Source organism: Malaya genurostris, chromosome 2 (genome assembly GCF_030247185.1).
Source record: "Malaya genurostris strain Urasoe2022 chromosome 2, Malgen_1.1, whole genome shotgun sequence".
NCBI lineage: Eukaryota > Metazoa > Arthropoda > Insecta > Diptera > Culicidae > Malaya > Malaya genurostris.
In genome coordinates, this window is record NC_080571.1 from 311850152 (window position 1) to 311874564 (window position 24413).

The window sequence follows — 24413 nt, forward strand, 5'->3', positions numbered from 1 at the left end:
GCTGAGCAATGTATGTGTCTGTGTGTGTATGTGCGTGAGTATGTGTCAAATATTGTCACTCAAGGACTCAATATTTCATCTCAGCTCAAATTTCCATCTCATTCCTTCACCTTATAACTTTGAACATTAATCATATCTTTAAACGTACCTGAACAAAACTGTGGAACGTTTTAAAACATTTATTCTAGGTTTTGCCACACTTTCCAATTGAAAAAAATAGTTGAAAAATTTTCAACGGTCGCTTTTTTCATTCTAAATAAACTCACTCTTTGATTTAGGAACCACTTTCGTCTAAAGTTTTATAATTCATCATGTTTCTGTATATTTACTAATCGATTCGTCTCAAAACATGATCACTATTTCACATTATTACACAACTATTCAATGTTGGATGACTTTATAGTTAGTAATGTTCACTTTCAACTTGTTTATTTTATACGATTAAAGACTTCTGAAATTACCTGAAAAGCAATGAAAATTATGAGATGACAATTTGCACTTAATACACTTGATTGCGCTTTGTTTTAATCTCATTTCGTATCGCAAGGTTGCCAAGTTTTCTCATAATGTTAAAACAAAATATTTTTTCTTCTTCAAATTATCATCAACAAGTATTTTTTGGTATCCGTGGCATTAGTTCAATTATATCATTGATATTTATATATGAATAAAACTGTTTCGGATTCTACTATCACCAAATAGAGCGTGATATTTTCATAGAAAATATGTATCTACCAGATATTTTCATAGAAAATATGTATCTGCTCTATCTGTTTTCACTAATAGAATAAATCAAATTCAAATCAAATTCAAATTGGTTTTAAATTTTAATATAAATGTTTATCAGTGTTCATCATCAAACATTTGCACAAAAGATTTCCATTTAAACATGTGATTTGTCCGTTGATTAATAAACTTTTAAAGAAGTACTGAAATCAAATACTAATAGATACTCAGAGTTTTACTTCTCACTTTTTATGAACCTTAAATGTAGAAAATCTGTAATCTGATTTAACGAACGCGAACGCAAATATATATAAAATACAGATAAATCTGTATGAATGGCATCTCTGATTCTGCATTTTGTTTTAAGAAGGGCTAATGCCTAAATAGTAACAATTCTTTTTTTGTTTTTTTTTAAGTTCTCCAAATTAACTGCAGAGTAAAATTTTAAATTTGAAACGAAAGGTAACAAAAACGATTCAAAAAATTTTAAACGTCGAAATGATTCCTAACTATTTTTTAAAATATCGTGTGTTGTGTCATAGTTGGCATTAGGTTCTTTTTAAATATAATTTTGACATTTTGAACCTGAGAGTGTAATAGTGCAATATTTTGGTTTTGATTGCTGTCGCCATTGCTAATTTATGGGATGAATAAAGGACCAACGATAGGATGAATATAAAATCTTTGAGAAGAAATTAGGAGCACAGTAGTGAACATATCAGAAGTGTTTTAGCTGATTTTTTAATTATTATTTTAATTTACAAGGAATGTGAATCAATTCCCAATGTGGGGCAAGGCGAACTAAGCAGAAATATGAAAAAATCGTAGTGATTTTGGTGACTGAATCAGGTTTTTAAGGTAACGTCCTTACAAATGAAATGAAATAGAGAGCCCTTACCCGACTATAGGTTGCTGTTGAATTTCACACCGTCATTTAGAGCGCCGAAGGGTAAAATTATTCTAGGTTTGGCTAAAATCTGATTCAATATGTAGGGTATATTAGTTACTTACTAAACGAACCGACTTTGGCTATACTGGTTCCAAGTTCCCGGTTCCAGAAGTAATGGTCAATAAGTTTAAAACGGGACTCACTGAATTTTCTCAGAGATAATTTGATCGATTTCCACAAACAGGCTCAAATAAAAGTTCCTATAGTCTCATAGGTTGCTGTTTAATTTCATCCCGGTCCGTCTTCCGGTTCCAGAATTGTAGGGTAAAGCGTGTTTAATCATTTAGCGCGACGATGCAAATTAAAGAAAAATGCTTATTTACTTGACATAACTGTTTACAAATTGAAAAGGTCATGTTAGTTTATATCCAAAAATAGTTTCTTATATTATTCAAGATTGAGGAAAAAATCAATATCGCAGAAATTTTCTCAATTCAGCTCTACTGAAAGCCAGGAATAAATTCAAAAAAAAAAAATGCAAAAATGGTTCACAAGTCTTTAAATGACGATGGACACAGTCTTTCAAAACCTGCTTTCGAGAAAAACGCTTTTAAAGTTTTTCGTCTATAAAATCAATAGAAACACTTTATTACTCCAGGGAGCGCGTAGGGTCTAACATTTTCAAAAAAACATATTTTTTCTTTTATAATTTATTATAATGAAACATTTCAAAAATGTTTTATCAAGTTTTGAAGTCATTCGAAGTAGGAATCTTGGGCCTGTGCACCGAGCTTCTTCGCAAAATGAGATAACCATAGATAAAGGTCCATAACTTCCTGAGTTTCGTTCCAATAGGCTTGAACTTTTCACAGAGTATTCTTGAAATGTTTTACTATAAGAAAATATAAAGAAAATAATGAATGGTTTTTCCAAATTGTTAGACCCTACCCGCCCCTTAACACCAAAAATCGAACCCACTGAAGCTCTAGTGTCAATATTAATTAAATTCGCACTTTAGTATAGGTACGTTGTTACAATTCGGAAAACAAAGAAATGAAGTTTGCTCAAACCGGTTTTCGATATTCAGAAGTGAGGAGCGAGCGTGTCAGTTTAATTCGTATTAACGTCATCAAATCACCCGGCTTTTTTTAAAACAAAATTCGACATTATGCTAATATTCATAAGTGTAAGAAAAGTATAGATGACAAATAAGTAATCAAAATAAAATTAAAAACTTCTAAGCTAAAAATTGAAATCATTCAGTAAAAGAAATTGTCGATAAAAAAACGATTCCAGTATTTTATGAATTAAATACCATAAAAACTTTTAGCTCTCCAGGATCCTGACAGGATTTATCACAGATTGACTCTGAACAAAACTCGTCCTTTAGCATAGAATCTGCTTAAGATGTACACACTTCGAAAAAGAACCCTACGATTTTACATCTTATAACATCTACATAAATGGAACGTCACAGTTTACGCATCTTGTTACAGATCCTGAACCTAACTTTCATCGAAAAGTTTATCTATCAGTTTAGGATCAGTAAAAATCAAAAATAAACTTCCATAAATGTTCATGATAGTATTTTCCGACCGGCCATACTGAGGCAACTGTTACACATCCAAACTAAGCATATTGTTTTTCAAAGTCAGAAATCACAGTTCGTGTTCGCATCTCATCCGACACAGTCGAATATTGTTTACGGTCGAGAGCACAGAAACTAAGACAATGCAGTGCAGTGTACATACAATAGTGTATTCGAACGAGCTGCAATTGCATTCGCTTCGCTTAACAACGACGAGCACACTGTCGGGTATGATAACGTAAAGTACAAAATTTCTGTGCACGTGGTAAGACGGTGAACTGTGAAGTGCGTGTGTATGACCTTCCCTCGCAGGCCAATGAGCATTACATACGAGAAGACAGACATGTCGCAGTACGGAGAAATTCTTTCCATCGAAAGGGAAGCGTTGTGGAAGTTTTTCCCCGGTATCCGGAATGACGTACGAATGTTACGTATGCGACTTCATAAGACGATTCATTATTACGTGATTTTTGGTTAGGGTGAAATCGCTAGTTGCCTACGAGAATTAACTCAATTTGATAAACAACCTGCACACTACCGACACCCTGCACGGAAGCTACGAAAAAAACACCTTCAACTGTTCAGCAACGGTAAATAGTATTCCTGAATTGACCCCAAGACTACGAACAACAATGAAAGAGATAAAAGAACAATACTTTTGGCAACAACAACACTGACGATGATGCAATGGATAAAATGACGAGTCACGCATAAAGTGACCCTCAATCCTGGCTGGATGAAAATGGAAGTTCCTCATCTCCAAGGAAAATAGTGCCAGCGAGTTGCAAATAATTAGAAAGTTTATTTAAATCGCGTATTTTCTAACGAAATCGATAAATATGATCATCATCAAAAATTTTTGTGATATTGTTAAACGTTTTTTCAAACAGTTCTGATACTGCCAATAATTTAAATCCTGTACTTTTACATCAGACAAAGTGGAGAAATAAATATTGTAATACATAGAAAATTCTCTCTGAACATGAATTGAAAGATGCTTGTTTTAAGCGATTAATACAATCCACTTCATCCTTTCATTTACTTCAGCTCAAACAGCCATAAACAGTTTTGGAAAAATTTTGTGTAAAAATTCTTCTTCTACTAAACTGTAACTTCGTTCATCCAACAATTTTTGTTTTACTTTGTTGCTAATTTTTTGAAAGCATTCATTCTTATCTATTTATTAGAGCTTGTTTCTTCTGGAAACTTTACTAAAGGGCTCCATTTCAAAATTTACCCTGTCCCATCAGAAATATGTTTATTTCAATTTATGATACAGTTTTCAGCTGTATGAGATATCCAAGAATAGCTCAAATTTAAAGTTTTCTAAAATGTTTGGTATGAACGAACATTAAGGTGAAACTAAGTGTCAAAATCAGACGCGCAAAATTCTAAACACGTGAATTGAACAGTTCATCGCACAAAGCGTTTTGTGTTAAACCGATACGTAAATATACAATTTGATAATGAGGTGACCAAACTATAGCTGAATATTCGAGGATTAACCGTACACAATGGCCCTTATTCTGCGAGTCGAGTGAGGTGAGATAAGTCGAGTCACCCGAGTCACGCGATTCTGACAGTCGAATGAAGTGACAAAAGTCACCAGGATGAACTTCGATGAACTCTCACCGTATTCTTGCAGTCGAATCTGGGTGACAAGAGTCACTACGCTGTGAGTTTCAAAGTCGGTACCGGTAAAGCAAGTGACAGGAGGAATACAATTAGGAATCCTGTACGATCCTTTCAACTTGAACAAGAATGTTACAACGGGCCTTTGTCCACCGGTAAGCATTTTATTCGAATGAGTGACAGTGGTCTGGACTGCAATGTAGGTAAACTTAATACCTAATTTAAATCAAATAAACAAATCTTACAGTTGATATTTCGCTCCTCAGAAGCGTACTTTGCAAATAAGACCGATCGTTGCAAACGATTCAGAAATATATTAAGGCCAGTAACTTGTAGCGATTTCCAGGATTATCGACATTAATTATTCATACCAACTAACGGCAATTCATACTAACTAACGGCAACGGAACTCGTGATTCGAAAAAAAATACAAGCCGGAATCCGAAAACAAATTCAACACTAAAGATTTATATCGAGAATATTTAAACCTCACTCTCAACCGGCAACATTTCCAAAATTAACCTCTCAACCATCGAGGGGACGGGTATAGCGTGATGGGATAGTCGATGCCTATCACGCAGCCCACCTGGGTTCGATTCCCAACCCCGCACATAGGATCAGAAAGATTTTCTGGTCCGAAGAGGTGAATGACCTTAAGGTGTTAAAACCTCTATAAATATACGAGGTGAATGACCTTAAGGTGTTAAAACCTCTATATATAGAAACAAAAAAAAAAAAAAAAAACCTCACAACCGGCAACATTTCCCACTCGTTTTGACGTTTGGGAAAAGGAATCGTTCGTCACTTGAGGTTCACCATCTCACTCACCATAGAATGAACCTGTCACGTCACCCGAGTCGACTCCTAGAATAGGGTGACTACAGTCATGTGACAGTGAGGTGAGATTTCTCGAGTCACGACACTCGACTCGCAGAATAAGGGCCAATAAAGAGCTTTCGAGCAATTTATATTACGAAAATTTTTAGTGATTCGAAAGATACAATCTAAGAGTTTGGAAGCCTTTGGAATTACGTAATCGCCATTATTCTTGATATCAAGTTTGCTGTCTAAAATAACTCCTAAGTCTTTTACTTTTACCACATTTCTCTCATCACCAAATGAAAGTCCCGTGCCTGTTTGTAGTCAATAATGTACTGCAAATTCTTTTCGAAAGATATTTTCCTAGCCATGTTTTTTATTATATATTATTACTATAATAACAATGAAAAAATAAAACAAAAGAAGATTCTATTACGCTTGATATTGATGGGTAAAATATGTTTACTACAGGAAATCATTCCATGAGAGTGGACTTTATTTTGAGGGATTCATAAACAATTGCCCAAATTTTGCCGTTATCGCTGTGAAAACCGAAGCTTGAAGTGCCGATGATCATTTACCATTTCAAAACATTTCGTCGAGATAGCAGAATGCCTATTGGTGGGGTGAAAAAAAATGCACCCACTCTTGTCCGAGTTGGCTGAACCTTAGGTTGTTAAAATCGCAAAAATAGAACTAACGTCATTTTCTCAGAGATATCTCTGAATGCCGATTTTCACAATGTTTGATTTTCAAAAGGTCTTAGGTTCTGGGATTAACGAGAATTTAAACGGCGATGTCGAAAATGTAAAAATTGTTGTAAATTGACCACCAAACTGTTTAAATTAAAACATGTTAGTTGCTAATTATTCAAATCGATATTGACTTTACCGGACCTCGGATTCCGATTGCGAAAGTATCGAAATAGTTGTCAGAAACTACAAAATCGAACCCACTCATTTTATCATCATCCTACTTTCCGATTCAAAATTACAGCTGAAATTGTGTTCCAAATTTCTAACTGTTTCGGTTAGTAGGTTATGCTAGCTAATGCCCAATCAAACTTTTTTTGTTTTCTTCCAAGAGTTAAAGAAAAATATTTGGAAGAATACCACAATTTTAAGTATGCGAATATGAGTGATATGGGAGAACGATTTCCAAAAGTGAAATACTTATTGTGAAACAATCGAATATTATTGGACCATCTAAAAAATTCTTCCTTTGACACACGTTTTCGACTATCCGAGCACGAAGCTAGTTACTACTAAGGTTACTGTTGTGCGAGAGTGAGATAATGCTGGAAACTCTGAATTAACTGTTACAGACACACATAAAATTAACTAGAATGGAAATTACGGCAATAAGTTATAGCTATTCAATTTACAGATTTAAGTTTTTGGTTATTTATTTCCCACCCAACCCGTTAAGAAGCTACGGTCTTAGTTTAAGCTTTGTGGAATTCTTCCTTCCAGGAGTGGAAAAACCCTTGCTCGATTGGTATATTTTGGGAGGGTGGGCCGAATGTTTTCAGAATCTATAAATTGTCTACATCCTTTCGGGATGGGAAGATTTACTTTCGTGCAATTTGGGAGCAGTACCAGTCGTTCGGGGATGCCGAACATTCTGTTCATTTGCTTTCTTTAGACTTTTAGATAGAAAGTTAGTTGTTCTCTTTTCACAAAAAAAAAATAATGAGAAACCGAATTCCTCGAATAGTTATCAGTGGGACCATAGTGTCTTTGCCGAGTCATAAATTTACCTATAGGTTATGTCTTGGTTTTTTGGTCTGTTTTATAGTACGGTATGTTCACTTTTTTCATAACCTACAAACAATGAAACAGGTGAATAGTGCCGAACGAAAGAACTCAAGCTGATGTGATATCTTTGGTTGACGAATGGGTCAACTACGACCATCTCACCCTAAACCATGTAGGAAGTACGCAAAATGAACACCCCCGAAGCATCAGATAAAAACTGATTGCTTCCGCCGTTTTTTCCAAAATTATAAGCTTTATTGCGAAAAAGTGCTTACAGATGTATTATTCGAAGTAGTGTATTATTCAAAGTAGCTAGCGACAACTTTCTCCCATTTTTCCGGCAATTTTCGGATCCCGGCTCGAAAAAAGGAGTCCTCTTTTGACGCTATCCATGAAGCAATCCATTTTTCCAACTCTTCGAAGGATTGAAAATTTTTTTTATATCGTTCATTTACCCCCGGTTTTAAAAAGGATTGAAATTGTTGATCTCCCAGGCCGTGTGGCATCGAACGGAATAGGTGGAAGTCAGAAGGGGCGACATCTGGGGAGTACGGCGGGTGGGGCAAGACTTCCCATTTCAGCGTTTCCAGGTACTTTTTGACCACTTTTGCGACGTGAGGCCGAGCATTGTCCTGTTGGAGGATGACTTTGTCATGTCGCTCTTAATATTGTGGCCGCTTTTCTTTAGTGCGCGACTAAGGCGCATCAGTTGCGTTCGGTAGCGAGCTCCTGTGATGGTTTCACCCGGTTTTAAGAGCTCGTAGTAAACCACACTGAGCTGATCTCACCAAATATTCGGTTTTGCCTTCGACGAAGTAGCATGCCCGGGCTGTTCCCATGATATTCTGCGTTTAGTACTAATGTATCGAATCCACTTTTTATCACCGGTTACGATTCGATGTAAAAACCCCTTACGATTTAGTCTTTGAAGCAGTTGTTCACTTACAAATAGACGACGCTCGATGTTCCTCGGTTTCAACTCGTACGGCACCCAGTTTCTTTCTTTCTGAATCATGCCCAGGGCCTTGAGACGTTTTGAAATGGCTTGCTGACTCACTCCCAACCATTCGGTAAGCTCTTCTTGGGTTTGACACGAATCTTCATCAAGCAATGTTTCTAGTTGTTCATCTTTGAAGGTTTTTTCTTCACCACCGTGTTTGTCATCGAAATCACCATTTTTAAAACGTAGAAACAACCCCCCGACACGTTCTTTTACTCAGAGCAGCATCACCGTAAGTTACTGAGAGCATTCAATGCGCTTCAGCTGCATTTTTTCGAATTGTAACAGAAAAGTAAAACTTCCCGCAAATGGGCACATAAACAGACATGATCGAGCGTGAATAATACGAAAACAAGAACAACTGTTACTGAAACGGCGATGACAATTCGTTAGGCACTGTACACACTCACTTTAAAGGCATTATCATCTATGTATTTTGATCAGCCTCAGCCAGTACAGCCACCTATCGGAAAACGGCGGAAGCAAAGTTGTACACCAGATAGTCTAATTGGCAAAACTATTTCCAGGGTAGGAGCTGTACATAGTTGCATTCGCATTCCTCGTTAAATACCGATCAAATGTAAAATTAGCTCATGGTGGCTCTCGGTCTTAACAAGACTAAAACAAATCATTTAACAGTCCATTGTTGCGAGAAAAAGTTTTTTCCTTGTTGAAATAATAGTACTACTTTTAAATACGTATTTATCGTAAAACTGTCTGAAGTAAGACTAATAATTGCAACAGAATAATTCTACCAATAATCATTCGACAAGTCATTGCATTATTGTGGTGACCACGCTACTTACTTAAATCAATGCATTTAAAAGTGAAATGAAATTTTGAGAACAATTTAACTTATAGACGGGACTGGAAACTACGACTTATTTATATCCGAGAAAATTGTCATACCAATTGAAATTAGAAAATTGAAACACAGCTCCGGAAGTCAATCAATCGAGCAAAATACCTTGCAGGTTTAAGTACTGCACTGCTGATGAGTGGTTCTGTTTTCAGTCTCGCACCTGTGTCATCATCCCGCAAGAGTACATTCCACACGCCATCATTAATGTTATTTACCTGATACCTTTCAATCGATAAAACTTTGCGGTTCTACCGTAAACTCCATAAACCATAAACTCTGCAAGTTATCGGCCTTTATCTTTGTTTATCTCATGCTGCGAAGAAGTAAGAGCTCGGCACACAGGCCCAAGACTTCTGCTTCAATTGATTTAAAAACTTGACAAAACATTCTTGAAATGTTTCATTATAACAAATTATAAATTAAAAAATATGATTCTTTGAAAATAATAGACTCTACTCAAGGGAGCCCGATTAATAAATTGTTTCTATTGATTTTATAGACAAAAGATTTCAAACGCTTTTTGTTCGAAGGAAGGTTTTGAAAGTCCGTGTCCATCGTCATTCAAAAACTACTGCACCAATTTTTTTTTCAAATTTTGCACACACTTTCTACATATAAAAAACCAGACCCCAACGTTTTATTTTTCGTTGTTTGTTACTTTGGGGAGTTTTTACAGCTTCAAAATGGCGGATTTTTTCGTGAAAAATCGTAGTTTTCACTTTGAACAACAACCAAAAATTAAAAAAAATCAAATAGAAACGTTGAGGTCTAGGAAAACCTCTACCCTAACTATGCTACCTCGATTTGTTCACTTCTGATTAGCCTGCGCTGAGATATAGTAGACACCGCAAATCATGATTTATTAGAAGCGGCTTTAAAAATACCTCTTCACTGAATCATTTCTAAATATTTTTCCACGAAAGAATTACAAAATGTTGTTCGAATGATGCTTTTTGTCATGCAAAACATTTTAATTTATTTTGTTAAACGATAGTTCTGAAAAAAAATCGCTAAAATTATGATTTTTTTCAACCCCTGGTCTACCCAAAGTGGTCGATATAGACCCCTTGGGGTCGATATCCTTTTTGCGGGGGTCGACGTAAACGAAAACTGACTATCGGGGTCGACGAGGTCTAGAAATCGACCCCCTATTGTTTGATATAAGTTATTATTTGAAATATTTATGCTAAAAAGTTGTGTTTATTTGACCATCCACAGAAATTGGTAAGTATTTTACATCAATATTTAAAAAGCAAGAAATTGAATTTTCAAAGTAATTTGTTGATGGGGGTCCGAGGCCTAAGTTAATTTTAGTAAAGGGGTCCATAACCCAAAATAGTTTGGGAACCCCTGATTTAGTCCGATAAGTCTGATTCGGAAAATATGATCGCAGTAGAACGACAAAAAGTAGCAGTAGAAGAAGAAGAAGAAGAAGAAGAAGAAGAAGAAGAAGAAGAAGAAGAAGAAGAAGAAGAGAAGGAGAAATTATTTTTATCAAAAATATAATAAAAGAAGTCCCAAAAATTATAATTATGTGGTGATTCAATACTAAATATGAGAGAAATTCTATTTGTTTTACGTATGAAGATTTGGATCTCGGATTCGAAGGAATTCTATCTATCGAAGGAAAATCGATCTTGCATTCAATAAGGCTGTGTCAAGTTTATGATTATGGAGATTGGATTCCAGATTTGATAGGAATGGCGTAGTCGGTGAGATTGTTTTAATTTTTATTAAATTTTTTTGCACTTTATGGTAAAAACCAATTCTTGAGTTTTCTGTTAATTTCTTGTTGTTATTTCACTATTTATAGAATTAAAAGACGAAGATTCCATCTAATATTATGAATAAAAAATCGATTATTTTCGATTTTCTTCAAAAAATACAATTTTTTTAAATCATAATTTTTGAACCACTCGGCCGATTCTGCTAATTTTTGGATATGTTGTCAATAAATGCCTATAGTTTTTAGGAAAATCACGCTAATATTGTAAAGTTGAAGTTTTGTGTTTAAAAAAGACAATTGTATAACTTTTTTACGGTTTCAGAACAATTCTACCAAATATTACGAAATTCTGAGAGATCGTATATCAGTTGCTCATGGAATTACTGCATATTATATAACAGCGACACCCAATCGAAGTGATAAGCAAACTACGACGACTGTAGCAAGATCACCTAAGTTCTACAAAAAGTGTTTGGGCAACTTTGATTGCATCATAAAAACGATTAAACGCTAAATCGGATTCCAAGCTGTTTCCAGGTCATTCATTTTACAGGGTTGTCAAAGTTCTTCAAAAAATACAGGGCTTGACCGAGGGGGATGACAGTATTGAATTAATTCTGATTTCGAAGTAGAAGTTAGTCTGGCAACGAGAAATTCACTTCAAAGGACTACTATAACGTCGAAATTCTTCGAAATGCTTTTTATTCTTTGTTATTGCAAACAAGAGACGACATATCCACATGCATCTACTTGTTAGTAGCACACATCAGTAGCAGCTAAAAGAAATGATTGACAGTTCAGTAACAGAGTATAATTTGTCTAATTTAATATTTTTTATGTACAAACATATCTTTCTGCCAATTAAATGTGAAATTAACAACAACAATTTATGATAAAAACAAGCTATTCTGACTAGTATGGTTGTTTATAAATAATTGGTCATATTCAACCGATAATTGATGATGGTAATTCAAAGCGCGAATAATTTTCCCAGATGGTTACCAGCTTTAACCGATTAGGTTTTCGATCATGAGTATCTTGAGACCTCACAAGATTCAGATATATATATATATATATATATATATATATATATATATATATATATATATATATATATATATATATATATATATATATATATATATATATATATATATATATATATATATAAGAGAAACTATTTATCGGACAGAACATATCATATATTTTTTTTTCATTATAACGCAGTTAATTTTAATTTATATGATGTTGCTAATCGAAATATTACTTATTACTAACAAATTTATTAATGTACTTTGCTGAATTGCAATCATAAACTAATAAGCTATTAAAAATGGATGGCTTTTCTAAATGTGTTATATACCTATCGATGTCTATCTGAATTTTGCTACTTTGATCCGAAATCTCCAATAAAAATTCGTTATCAAAATAAAAAATGTCAAAATATGAACCAATAATAATGATACCACGTCTTATTGCACCCGTTGGTACATTAATTGGCGCACTATCCAGAGAGTAGTTCTTATTCTTCCCTGTCATGTATTTGAAACCATATACTTTACAAACTTTTAAACTATCTTCTCTCACTAAAATCCATTCTCCTATAACTATATTATTCAGAACATCATTTCCAAATCTTTGTATCGACAAACTTGCTTTCTCTTGTGATTGAAAACGATAAATTCTGTCTGTCGAGCAACGTTCGGTTTGATTCGAAATCATCCATACAAATGTAGATTTTTTTAAATGTACAACCTTCCCGTTGCGGTTTTGAATTTTAAAAATATTGTTCGGCTTCACATTACACGAGTCTTTCACAATAAATTCCGTTCCAGCCTCCGGGCATATTTCGTATCCGTTGTAGACGGTCTCTTCATGTTCCTCATTTTCCAGCAGCTTGAAGCTGGAAATATATTTCCTTATTTATTATGCATTCTATTCACTCATTACATTTATTACTTACAAATTCAGTCTTCTTGCACGTATTCAATTCTTTCGAACATGAATTTATTTCACCGCTTGTCATCAACGATATTGTTGTATGTGTTGTCATAGCAGTAACTATGCAACACAAGCAAATTATTCATGAATATTCTTGTAAAATCTAGATAAATTGATGGTATACCCACGGTGATCTAAAAAGCGAAGCTTACTTTTCATATTCTCATTAAGTGAGGGAAAATGACACATATGAGCCTCAAGCAATGCGAAGCGGAGTAAATTTTCAATTGGTAATTAGGAATTGAATTACTGTCATTCCCCTCGGGCTTGACAGACCATTTGCCCATGTGACACCCATTAGCGAAGTTTCCATGACAACCTAAACTGCCAACCAAGATGTTTTTGAATTGTCATATTTACAGAAAGCTTGTTTGCTTTCTCAAAGAAACACGCTCGTTTCAGGTTCTTTCGATCTGACCTTGCTTAATTTCGGGAAATTGCTTAGAGCTGTTGTTTCAACTAAAATGTTGTTTTTGTTTCCATGATAGAAGTTTTAACATTGTGGTCATTCACCTCTTCGGACCAGAAAAGTATTCCGACCCTATGTGCGGGATTGGGAATCGAACCCAGGTGGGCTGTGTGAAAGACATCGACTTATCCATCACGGACTAAAATGTTGTTGATTTAACTAACATTTCTGTTGATTTTGTCATAACCATTCACGTAAACAAAAATGCTGTATTCAAATGCTGTCACTTGGCGGAAAACGAAGACAACAAAACGCAGAACAAAAATCCTCTTCATTTTACCAGAAACGTTTCGTATTCTAAATTTTCAAAGACAAATAAAGGTCATTTATGGCAGTTACTTAGTGGCCGTTTCATGTAAGTGAAAGTGTGCAGAACAACATAAGAGTTAATTGAAAAACAAGTTTTCCATATACTGAATATATAATAGAATAATATATTTTCGGACACTTCATGTCAATGTACACGCAGAGAAAAATATTGTAAAAATAACGAAATTTCGGTTTCACGCAACGATTTATTATGTTGAAATAGTGACAAAAGAAAATCTGATTTGAAATTGCAAATATTGTTGCTTGAAGCTACAAAACAAGATATTTGATTTTGCTCAGTGCATTAGTTTGTTTCAAGAAATATTTTGTTAAAAATAACAAATATTTTACTTGCGCGTTCCTGTCAATTTCTTTACAAACGATTTCATGGTAAATTTAACGTTCAAAATAAGTTTGAAATGAACTAGCTTTAGATAATGATAATATTATTAGTTCTTTGAATTTATAAACCTGGCAGTTGAAATACCTTATGATCAAAAAGAACCGGAATTTTCATTTTAAAATTCCCGCGCTTGTCCAATCGGTAAACTTTTATTCTCTCAACGTTGGAAACACTTTTATACACATTCTGTCAAATTTTGACGCATATCGTAAAATTAGTTTTTGTTTGACGTCTATACAAAGAAGTTGAAAAATTTTCGTGTGGCGGTTTTTATAATGGATGAAAATTTAGAACAACTTTGAAAATCTGCGTAAAAAAACGCATAACTTCGGAAATCCGCGTAAAATTGAAGAATTTATTTTTTGATTTTAAATGTCTTAGAAATGAAAATGTCTTAGAAATGCATAATTCAGACGGCCTTACGAGGATTGAATAATCTTTTGTTGTGAGAAAGACAAAATGTCTGAAAAAGAATAAAAATAACAGAACAAATTTCAAAATATTTTGTGAAGTAACTCACCAGCCATTCGGTGCGACATCATTCGATTGATATTTATGCGGTTCATCATTTCGGAAAAGGACACGAAAATCAAGTTCCAGAACAAAACAGAAATTCATCGTAGTCGTGAAACGAATAACAGCAACATTCCTTAAAACATCATTCGCTATTCGTTCGAGCTCTAGGAAAAACACAGCAGCCAACGGTAATCTTCTTCCGAAAGACAGATGCATAAAATTAGGCTGCTACCAATTTCCAACCCCAGTTTTCCCTCCAAATTGAATCAATCGAGGCACTCGACGGAGCGACTTTGCGAAGAAGCTGCGTTAATTGAATTCGGTGACATCCTTCCCGGCAAGAATTCTTCTCAGCCCGTAACCGCTTCGGTTGCCGAACGATGGGTGCGTACGCCATCTGTTTTCCTGTGCAGTCGGCAAAGTTTCTAATCTCATCGTTCAGCCGGATATCCAATGTGGGAAAAAAGACTCACGAAATCTACTGAAAGCTAAAACAAACAAGATTTGTTATGTCTCCTCAATCCGCCGATGTCATCCCAAGCGGGATCGACAGTTTCATAGGCGGCTGACGTCTCTCGAAGACAGCCTGTCGTTTCCAGTCGAACACAGTGTTGTAGTGCAAAGGGATTCTGCTTGGAAAAATAATACATCGATAAGGATATTGATCGATTCGAGTAGCGTTGCGCTTCGAATGCGTTCAACGGTTCGACAGCTGAATGACAAGACGAACTTATGTCATTGAAGCAAACGCCTCCGCAACGGATAATTGCTAATGAAGCAAATCAAATCAATTATACCAATTCCAATTACTGGCTTTGTTTCATCTAGACATCAATTGATTAGGAACGGTAGTTTCTGCTAGGGAGACGCGGTCTCCGGATGGAAATTTCTGACTCAAACCTATGAAGAATCAGTACAGCAATCAATACGAAACAAGTGATAAATTCTTAGTTCATTTCATATTGGTTGTGGCATGAGTTGCCTGATTAAGAGTTGTATGGATATGTGCTGAGAAAAGCTGAGCCAGAATACAAACATTTGAAAGGACAAGCAGTCAACATAGAACAGAAATCAAATTATTCCGGACTTCGCCACTGATGTACGTAATTTAGCATCAAAAGACTACGGAAAAAAAATCAGGCCACTGATTTGACATGTTGTCAGCCCAAATAAGAAGATAATTAAAGGCAAAAATGAACCACATTCCCCAACATGTGTCGAAATGGGATGCAGATACGTATGAATTAATTATGGCTCTTGATAAAACCGACCAGAGTTTCCCAGTACACATAAACCAACCCCTACACAAGAAATCGAATCTGAAAACTTTTTCCATGTGATGGCCATCAGAAAGTTTCCATGCCGTAGGACTTTGTGCCGGGAAAGTCGAATAGTATCACCAGAAGATGAGCCGGCAGATATTCCAAAACCACTTCATTATGCGAATGTTCTGCGACTTTGCTGAAGCGACTTGGCACACAGAGGCCGGGCCCTGACCGGAGCAGCGGGTGTTAGTTGGCCTGACGGGCGGGGTGGAAAGTTGAAAACCGGCAACGGAGAAGCGTTCTTGGCTTGCTTGACTTCCGTCTGAGATGTCATCTTTTACACTTCCGGCTACAACGGAGTCCCGCGGTTCGGGACGGACGAAGGACGAGAAAGTTATTAGGCAAAGTTTTAGCAACTCGCTCGGTGCAGGAGAACAGATATCCGAGATTATGCCGGAAGAATAGTTTAATACTGGTTCCAGCAGAGATGGGGAAGTACGGGTGGTTTCCGTTAATTTCCGTTTCTGGTTGATATAGCAAATAGAGCGCAAATGGCGGGGTTGGGTCGTTAAAGAATGTTTTTCGTATGGTTGTGAACGGCTTAAGGGTGTGTTATAGCAAAGCGTAACGGGAAGATTCAACTTGAAACGGTACAAGGCGATAGCTTAGATGCCAAAAAATCCCTGTCTTTAAATAAAACCTCCAACCCACGAGAGTATTTAGAGATTTTACAGAAGCGACACCATTCAGCATTCCCGGAAGAATGCAAAACGATTCGCAACATGTATGAAAAGAAGTCAATTTGGCATCCCATAGGGGAGGCCAAACAATCTGCTAAAACCTTTTATTTTTTAAACAAATATTTATTGGAATATGAGTTAAAATTAAATTATTAAGATTTAAATTGGGTGTTTAGCCACAAGTGGTGACTTTTCAGCCCTATTTTATAAATGACTTGGTTATTACCATGAAGACATCATTTGCTTCCGCAATTCTGAGATTTTTTGTGTAGGGAAAATTGTAAACCTACTTGTATTGTGTGATGGGGGAAAGGAACTTATATACTAACTTACTACCTAATACAGAGAGCGAATCGATTCAATTGAAGATTGCATCGATTTTTGTCGGAATTTGCTTAAAATATTATGTGACATTACATCTAATGGTTCTATATTTGTGAGTCTGTGTAACTCACCCTTGAAAATCATTTTCAGAATTTTATTCTGAATCCTTTGAAGCGTTTTCTTCCTGGTGAAACAACAACTTGCCCAAATTAGTACTGCATAAAGCATGGTCTGAAAATTTGTTTATAAATTAACAATTTGTTTTTTTTTTAGACAGAGCTTAGAATTTCTGTTTATAAGAGGATATAAACATTTAATATATTTATTACACTTTGCTGGATTCCTTTAATGTTATCTTTGAACGTGAGTTTTTTGTCATACGTTAAACCTAAGTATTTAGCTTGAACAGACCATGTCAATTCCACGCCATTCAATTTGAGAATGTGATTATTGATGGTTTAAGAAAAGATGCTCTTGGCTTATGAGGAAAGATAATTAATTGCGTTTTTGCTGCATTTGGTTTAATTTTCCATTTTGACAGATAATCACTGAAAATATTTAAACTTCTTTGTAGGCGACTGCAGATCACTCTTAGATTTCTACCTGTGGCTAACAGACTTGTGTCGTCACAGAATAGCGATTTCTGACAACCAACGGGTAGATTTGGAAGATCAGAAGTGAAAATATTATACAAAATTGGAGCTACGCTCGAACCCTGCGGAACACCTGCTCCTACGGGTTGCAATTCAGATTTTGGTTTCTGAGGTTTCTTAAGAACCTTAGAAAGTTTCCAGAAAGGTTTAGAATATGGTTTAATTTGTTCAACTTCTTTAGCGAAATTTTCATTTCGCAAAAGAGTAAATCTATGTTTAATTTCTTTTTGTAAATCCTTAACTATGTTTTTCATAGCAGGATCACGAGAACGTTGATATTGTCGTCGACGAACATTCTTCAACCGAATGAGCAGTTGAAGATTGTCATCGATGATAGGAGAATTTAATTTAGTTTGAGCTTCGGGAACTGAAAGATTTCTAGCATCGATAATGTAATGATTCAAATTATCAATTTCTCTGTCGATGTCCGCAGAATTTTCTAAAATAGTTTCATGATCCACATGATTTTCAATGTGAGATCTGTAATCCAACCAATTAGCTCTATGATAGTTGAATATAGAACTAGTTGGATTAATTATAGCTTCGTTGGAAAGTCTGAATGTTACAGGAAGATGATCTGAGTCAAAGTCAGCATGTGTAAGCGGTTCACTACAAATGTGACTTTGATCCGTTAGAACCAGATCAATTGTAGAGGGGGTTTTCACGGAAGAGAAACAAGTCGGATTACTGGGATGAAGAACTGTGAAGTAACCAGCTGAGAGTTGATTATGAAGTATTTTACCATTACTGTTATTTTGCCTACAATTCCACTGGACATGCTTAGCATTTAAATCCCCTTTTACGAAAAATTTCGGTCGATATCTTGTGAGTTTTTGCCAATCGCCTGTAATGAAATTTAATTGTTCGCCGGTGCATTGGAATGGCAAATATGCTCCAGCGATGAAATAAATTCCATGAATGGTTTCAACTTCGATTCCCAAGCTTTCAATAACTTTAGTATTGAAAGAAGGTAAAATTCGATGTTTAACTTGCCGTTGGACAAAAATTGCAACTCCACCACCTATTCCAATAAACCTGTCAAATAGATGAACCACATAATGTGGTTTGCTTTTCAATTTGACATTTGGTTTAAGAAAAGTTTCTGTCACAATGGAAATATAGATTTTGTGAACTCTGGCGAAATTATAAAATTCATCTTCACTCGATTTTAAAAATCGAGCATTCCAATTTAAAATATTCAAATAATTATTTAACATCACTGTTAAATTTCAAATTCATTATAATATTATTTGCAAATTGCTGCTAAAACCTTTGAAGATAGAAACAGAAAGGATGCATTCACTCCAGGAAGAACAATGAACCCCTCTGAATCTAGCTCCTTACCCATTGCGAGAGAAACGATACAACATCCTTCAATTTCAGCTCCCCATACACAGATTCAACCATGTATGGAGAACCAAAAACCCGGATACATAGTTGCTTCAATGCGGAACAGTTACATATCAGATGATATGAAGTACCAATCGCATTCACACAAATCACAAGAATAATATTCATCGCGACTTCAAACCATATATTGCAAGCATGCAGAGACCAATCCGACTCAAGACTAACTTCTGAAAAAAATTTCTCATGCCATTTTCCCATATCGTTGTTGCTCGGAAACTGTTGATTATACAGAAACGGGGTCGAAAAATAACTTGCAGAAAATCTACCGCGTGCTCTTAAAAAAAAACTAGTAATGCAAATTATTGGCATTACATTCCTTTTTGTGAAATTTGGTCTTTCTGTTTCAACAGACTTCGCAACCGATTCATAGCGTACAGAATCATTGCCTGGCTAGTACTATGGATCCTACTCACACAAAGAATCCTTCCTGATCGGGGTTCGAATTTACATCAATTTTCATGCACATGTTTCGTGCAAGCAATTGAATGGAAAGTTACTTGAGAGTTCTTCATTATTCAATATACGTTGGAAGCTAAACTAAGCGTTTTGCCTTTCTCTATAGAAAGGTATTAGAACTACTGGAAAAACCGACTTTCGAACGGAGCCTCGGAGACCCATAGTGTTATATACCATTCGACTCAGTTCTACGAGATCGGAAAATGTGTGTGTGTGTGTGGGTGTGGGTGTGTGTGGGTGTGTGTGTGGGTGTGTGTGGGTGTATGCGTGTGTGCACTTTTCGAAGATATTTTTACGCGCTCAATTTTCTCAGAAATGGCTGGACCGTTTTTAACAAATTTGCAAATGCTCGTTTGAAAGCTAACGGCTGTGACTTTTGGTTCCGGAGATATGATTGTATAAGTGACGTAACCGACAAAACGCGTTGTTTTTTACCGTTCTAAAGTATATAAGTTTGCCAAAATTTTGGGATAACCTTTAATTTCGTAAAACGCTATTGTTCAAAAGTTTAAGCACCTCAAAAAAAGTCCCCGTGCAAAAGTTGAGCTAAATCGGATATGGGTAAGGGGTGATGCCCGGCGGTTAAGGTTTGAAAATTTTAGAACTTGAAAAAATCACCATAGGGATTGTTTTTCGAGATGACACTAAATCTCGACGTTTCATGCAATTCCAAGACTTTTGACATCAAAATTATTTTTTCGTTTTCGGAAATTTCACAAACACAAACCAACCCCCAAGAACCCCCCAAGAAACCAACCCCCAAGAATTAAATAAAAAGATAAAATATTTTTTTAAGAAACTGTTTTGAAGAAAGAGAAAGGCATTATCACACCGGATTAAGAACGTTTTTTTTTAAATATACAGTGTTATTTATTGAAAAATCAATGCATTTAAATTTAATGTTACAACGATCATGGTTTCAAACCAGATTTTTGTATCAACGGATATCTATTTCATAGTTCGTTTGACAGACATGTGGTATAAATTTCATCATTTTTACCTTTTTTTATATATATAAAAATAGGTATAGAATTCGGAGGGCCGAATGACATATACCAATCGATTCAGCTCGACGAACTGAGCAAATGTCCGTGTGTGTGTGTGTGTGTGTGTGTGTGTGTGTGTGTGTGTGTGTGTGTGTGTGTGTGTGTGTGTGTGTGTGTGTGTGTGTGTGTGTGTGTGTGTGTGTGTGTGTGTGTGTGTGTGTGTGTGTGTGTGTGTGTGTGTGTGTGTGTGTGTGTGTGTGTGTGTGTGTGTGTGTGTGTGTGTGTGTGTGTGTGTGTGTGGGTGTGTGTGTGTGTGGGTGTGTGTGTGTGTGGGTGTGTGTGTGTGTGGGTGTGTGTGTGTGGGTGTGTGTCTGTATGTGTGGTGTCAACTAAGAGGTCGAGATCTCAGAGATGGCTGGACCGGTTTTGATCAAACTAGTCGCAAATGAAAGGTCTTCCCGTCACCCAAAACGATATTGAATGGTTTTGAGATCGGATGTTTACTTTTTGAGTTATACGAAGTTTTATGTCAAAATTTTCAGTTTTTTTACAGTATCTGTCACAATTGACATTGAAAACAGAATATGTTTTCAGACTTAGATTTGGCACGATAATAGCTATCCAACAAGCCATAGATTGTTAAAATCCGTCCATTTTTAACGGAGATATCGAAATTTTTGTGTAAACGACTTTTCCCCCTATTCCAGCAGTAAGAGTTTTGAGCGCTGTATGACAAATAAATGCTTGGGAGCAACGGAAAACACGATTTTTTATACTGTTACATACAATTGTTTCTAAGTACCAAAAAGACTGTGTACGCTCGTTTTTGGCAACATAATCGTTCGGAAATGACATATATAAACCAGATGATGGCAGAATTTTTTTTAATTATACAGTTTTAAACTACTTACAGCAATAAATGCTGGAAGAACATATCATCCATATACCATTCGAATCAGTTCGTCTTGATCAGAAAATGCGTGTGTGACAAATAATTTCACTCAATTTTCTCGGAAAATTTCTTTTCTACAAATTCAGATTCATACGAAAAATCGTATGCTCCCAAACAAAGTTCCTGAATTATGTTTGGTTCCGACTTCTGGTTCCGGAACTACAGGATGATATGTGAAACGAAATCAAAATTGTGTCTTCTCGTCGATGGCTGATCTAAGAAATCTAAGAATCATCTAAGATTCAAATGAAAAGTTTCAAGATTCTATAAAACATCTTGCTCTTCAGTCAGATCCAACTTTCGGTTTCGGGGATACAGGGTGGTTTGTATAAAAATGTCTATTCCACATAAATTAATCAGGTTTATCGTGTTAGCAGATTTGGATAGTCGATAAAAAATTTCCTTTTTTCAGTATTAGTGGTATTCAGTTTTCGATTTAGAAGGCACCTAAAAATTTAATTCGTGCTATGATTTCTCAAAGATGTCTTCACTGATTTTCAAATATTTTAAAACAAACATAAACTATACAGCTACTCAGGTGAATTCATTTGACTTCGGCCATACCGATTGTAGAATTCCGGTTCCAGTATAAAATTGTTTCTCAAAGCTCAATCGTTTTTTCCAAAAATCCTAATCAAATTTCAGAAACAAAAATTCAAATTAACTTATATATATTATTTTATACATACATACAAAAATTAATTAATTTTATCCAATTATGACTTCCGGTTCTCGAATTACATGATGATGAATTTTTAAAATTCAAACCGATATAGAAAATGGCAATCCCGAAAAGCTGCAAAGTTGGACTCAATACTGTTGTAATTTAATCGTCATATAGCCATACGAATCGGTTTGGATTATGCTGGTTCCTGAATACCGGCTCTGGAAGTACCTTAAATTACCGTAAACTCTAAAGTGGAACTTACATATCATGGCATGTTTAATCGATTATCACACTTCTAGATTCAAATTCGATTGTATTTGCAGTTTCGACATTACAGAGTAATGAGTGATTAAAATCTCAAATTGTCGCTTAAAACGACGGTCATTAAAAAAATGTCATGCAAACTTAAACACCGAAGAATATTCATGCAAAAACACATGCGGATTGATAAAAAAAAGGTATCATCTCACTGCTAGGTGGATTAAACACGTTTTTCTCTGTGTACACACTAAATAAAAAGTCGAATGCTTATTCAAAATTGAATAAATAGTTAGATAAAAAATCAAATTAAATGAAATCTTCGAATTCTAATTCGTTTTACTAATTTTATTTTAAAGGTATCTCTAAAATCCACATTTGGTGTTGAATTGATTTGTGTGAATAAACAAAAATCGGGTGAAATAATTGCCACGCCTTTTTCTAATTTTAAGTTTGATGAATAATAAAATAAAGTGAGTTGCTGATGAAAAATAAACAATACGACAAAAATCAATAAATTTACTTAATGTAACCTTTCTCCTAGAAGTATCCGTTTTCGAGATATTTAGACACGAGATTTATTAAACTCAAAGTTTGTCACCGAATTACACCATTGAAACAAACCTACGGATACAAAAATATTGATTCTAAATTATACATATAACTTGCCATAACTACTAGCTAGAAAATGTCTGAAAATGAAGCAGTAACTTCTTCACTTCCAAATTCACACTAGATGTAGATTTTAGGTTCAAGTTTACAATAAAATTATTTACATAACATTTAAAGGGATACTTCAGCTTAATTTGACTTTTCCACTTAGTTTTTGATTGCTGAAATTAATAAGGTTTTCAAAATCTTCTTCGACACCGTTTCTGTACAATTAATTATTACTATTATTATTATTATATCGTTTATTTCACCTCAACTTTAACCTTATAGGTCGTTAATCAGAGGATTGTAACAGTAAACGGAGCAATTCAACAATCATCAGAGTTTTTGAATTTCTTGTTAAAATATGTCGGGAGTGGCTAGGAGAAAAACTTCTAGGGGAAAAATTGCTATGAGTAAATTTATTGCTTCATACCTGCGATATCATTTTCTAGTGTTCAATGGATCAGTTTTCATCTTTGTTTGAATTCTTGAAAAGAATCAAAAATTGTTTCAACGCTTCAACTACTTATGTTGTCGAAAGACATGAATTGCATTAACGTCAATGTGTTGGAGTCGTCAACTACTTTCAAGTTCTTTTTTATAATTGTATGTTTTAGGTCGATTTTAAGATTTTAAGTCATACTCGAAGTTTTTCGTTTTAGTGTATGAACTTTTCAGATTACTCAATCGATGTTCCATCACTTCTCTTTCCTAGCAATTTTTCTACCAATATCTGTTTCCGAGTTACGACGATTTGAGGAAATTTCATGCAAAAACATATTCGCTATCTTACGAAATCAATCTTGAATCATAATGGCCTCTTTGTCCGTGTGTAGCAAAACGTTTGGCATACTGAAGTCGGGTGCAAAACGTTTGGCATACAACATCGGGGAAAGTCGATCCTGATTTTGTTAATATGTCTGCTGTTGATCTAGTGAAAATTTTTCTGATCCAACGTATTTCATCATAGTTCAAGATAAATTTCGTTGATAATCATTTAATTTTTTTTGTTATGAGCATCATTCTGAGAATTTTTTTTAGAAAAATTCATCAAACGAAAATTTATTGTGTTCAATTTTGGAAATGAATTGAGAATCGGTATTTTTGCTACGTTTTGAAACCCCGTTTTCAACCACCATTAATTTTTGGCCGTAGGGGAAAAAATGAGAAACTGATTATTTCTTTCCAGAAATTAGCAGCCTGTAAAATGTTTTTTTTTCTGAAACAACTTGCTTGGGTATAGCACATAGTTTCACATTGTGTAAACTGTGGCTACGTCCGAATGCCGATCTACTTGGGAAGGAAGGATTGTTAGTGCAATGCATGTTGCTACTAGAAACCGAAGAATCCT

At 35.1% G+C, this 24413-nt stretch overlaps 1 protein-coding gene across 5 annotated transcripts in view; it reads left to right on the forward strand.

Annotated features, from left to right (window-relative positions):
* Positions 1–24413, forward strand: part of LOC131431109 (neural-cadherin-like) — a 1211689-nt gene that overhangs the window by 695192 nt on the left and 492084 nt on the right. The gene's annotated exons all lie outside the window — the stretch shown is intronic.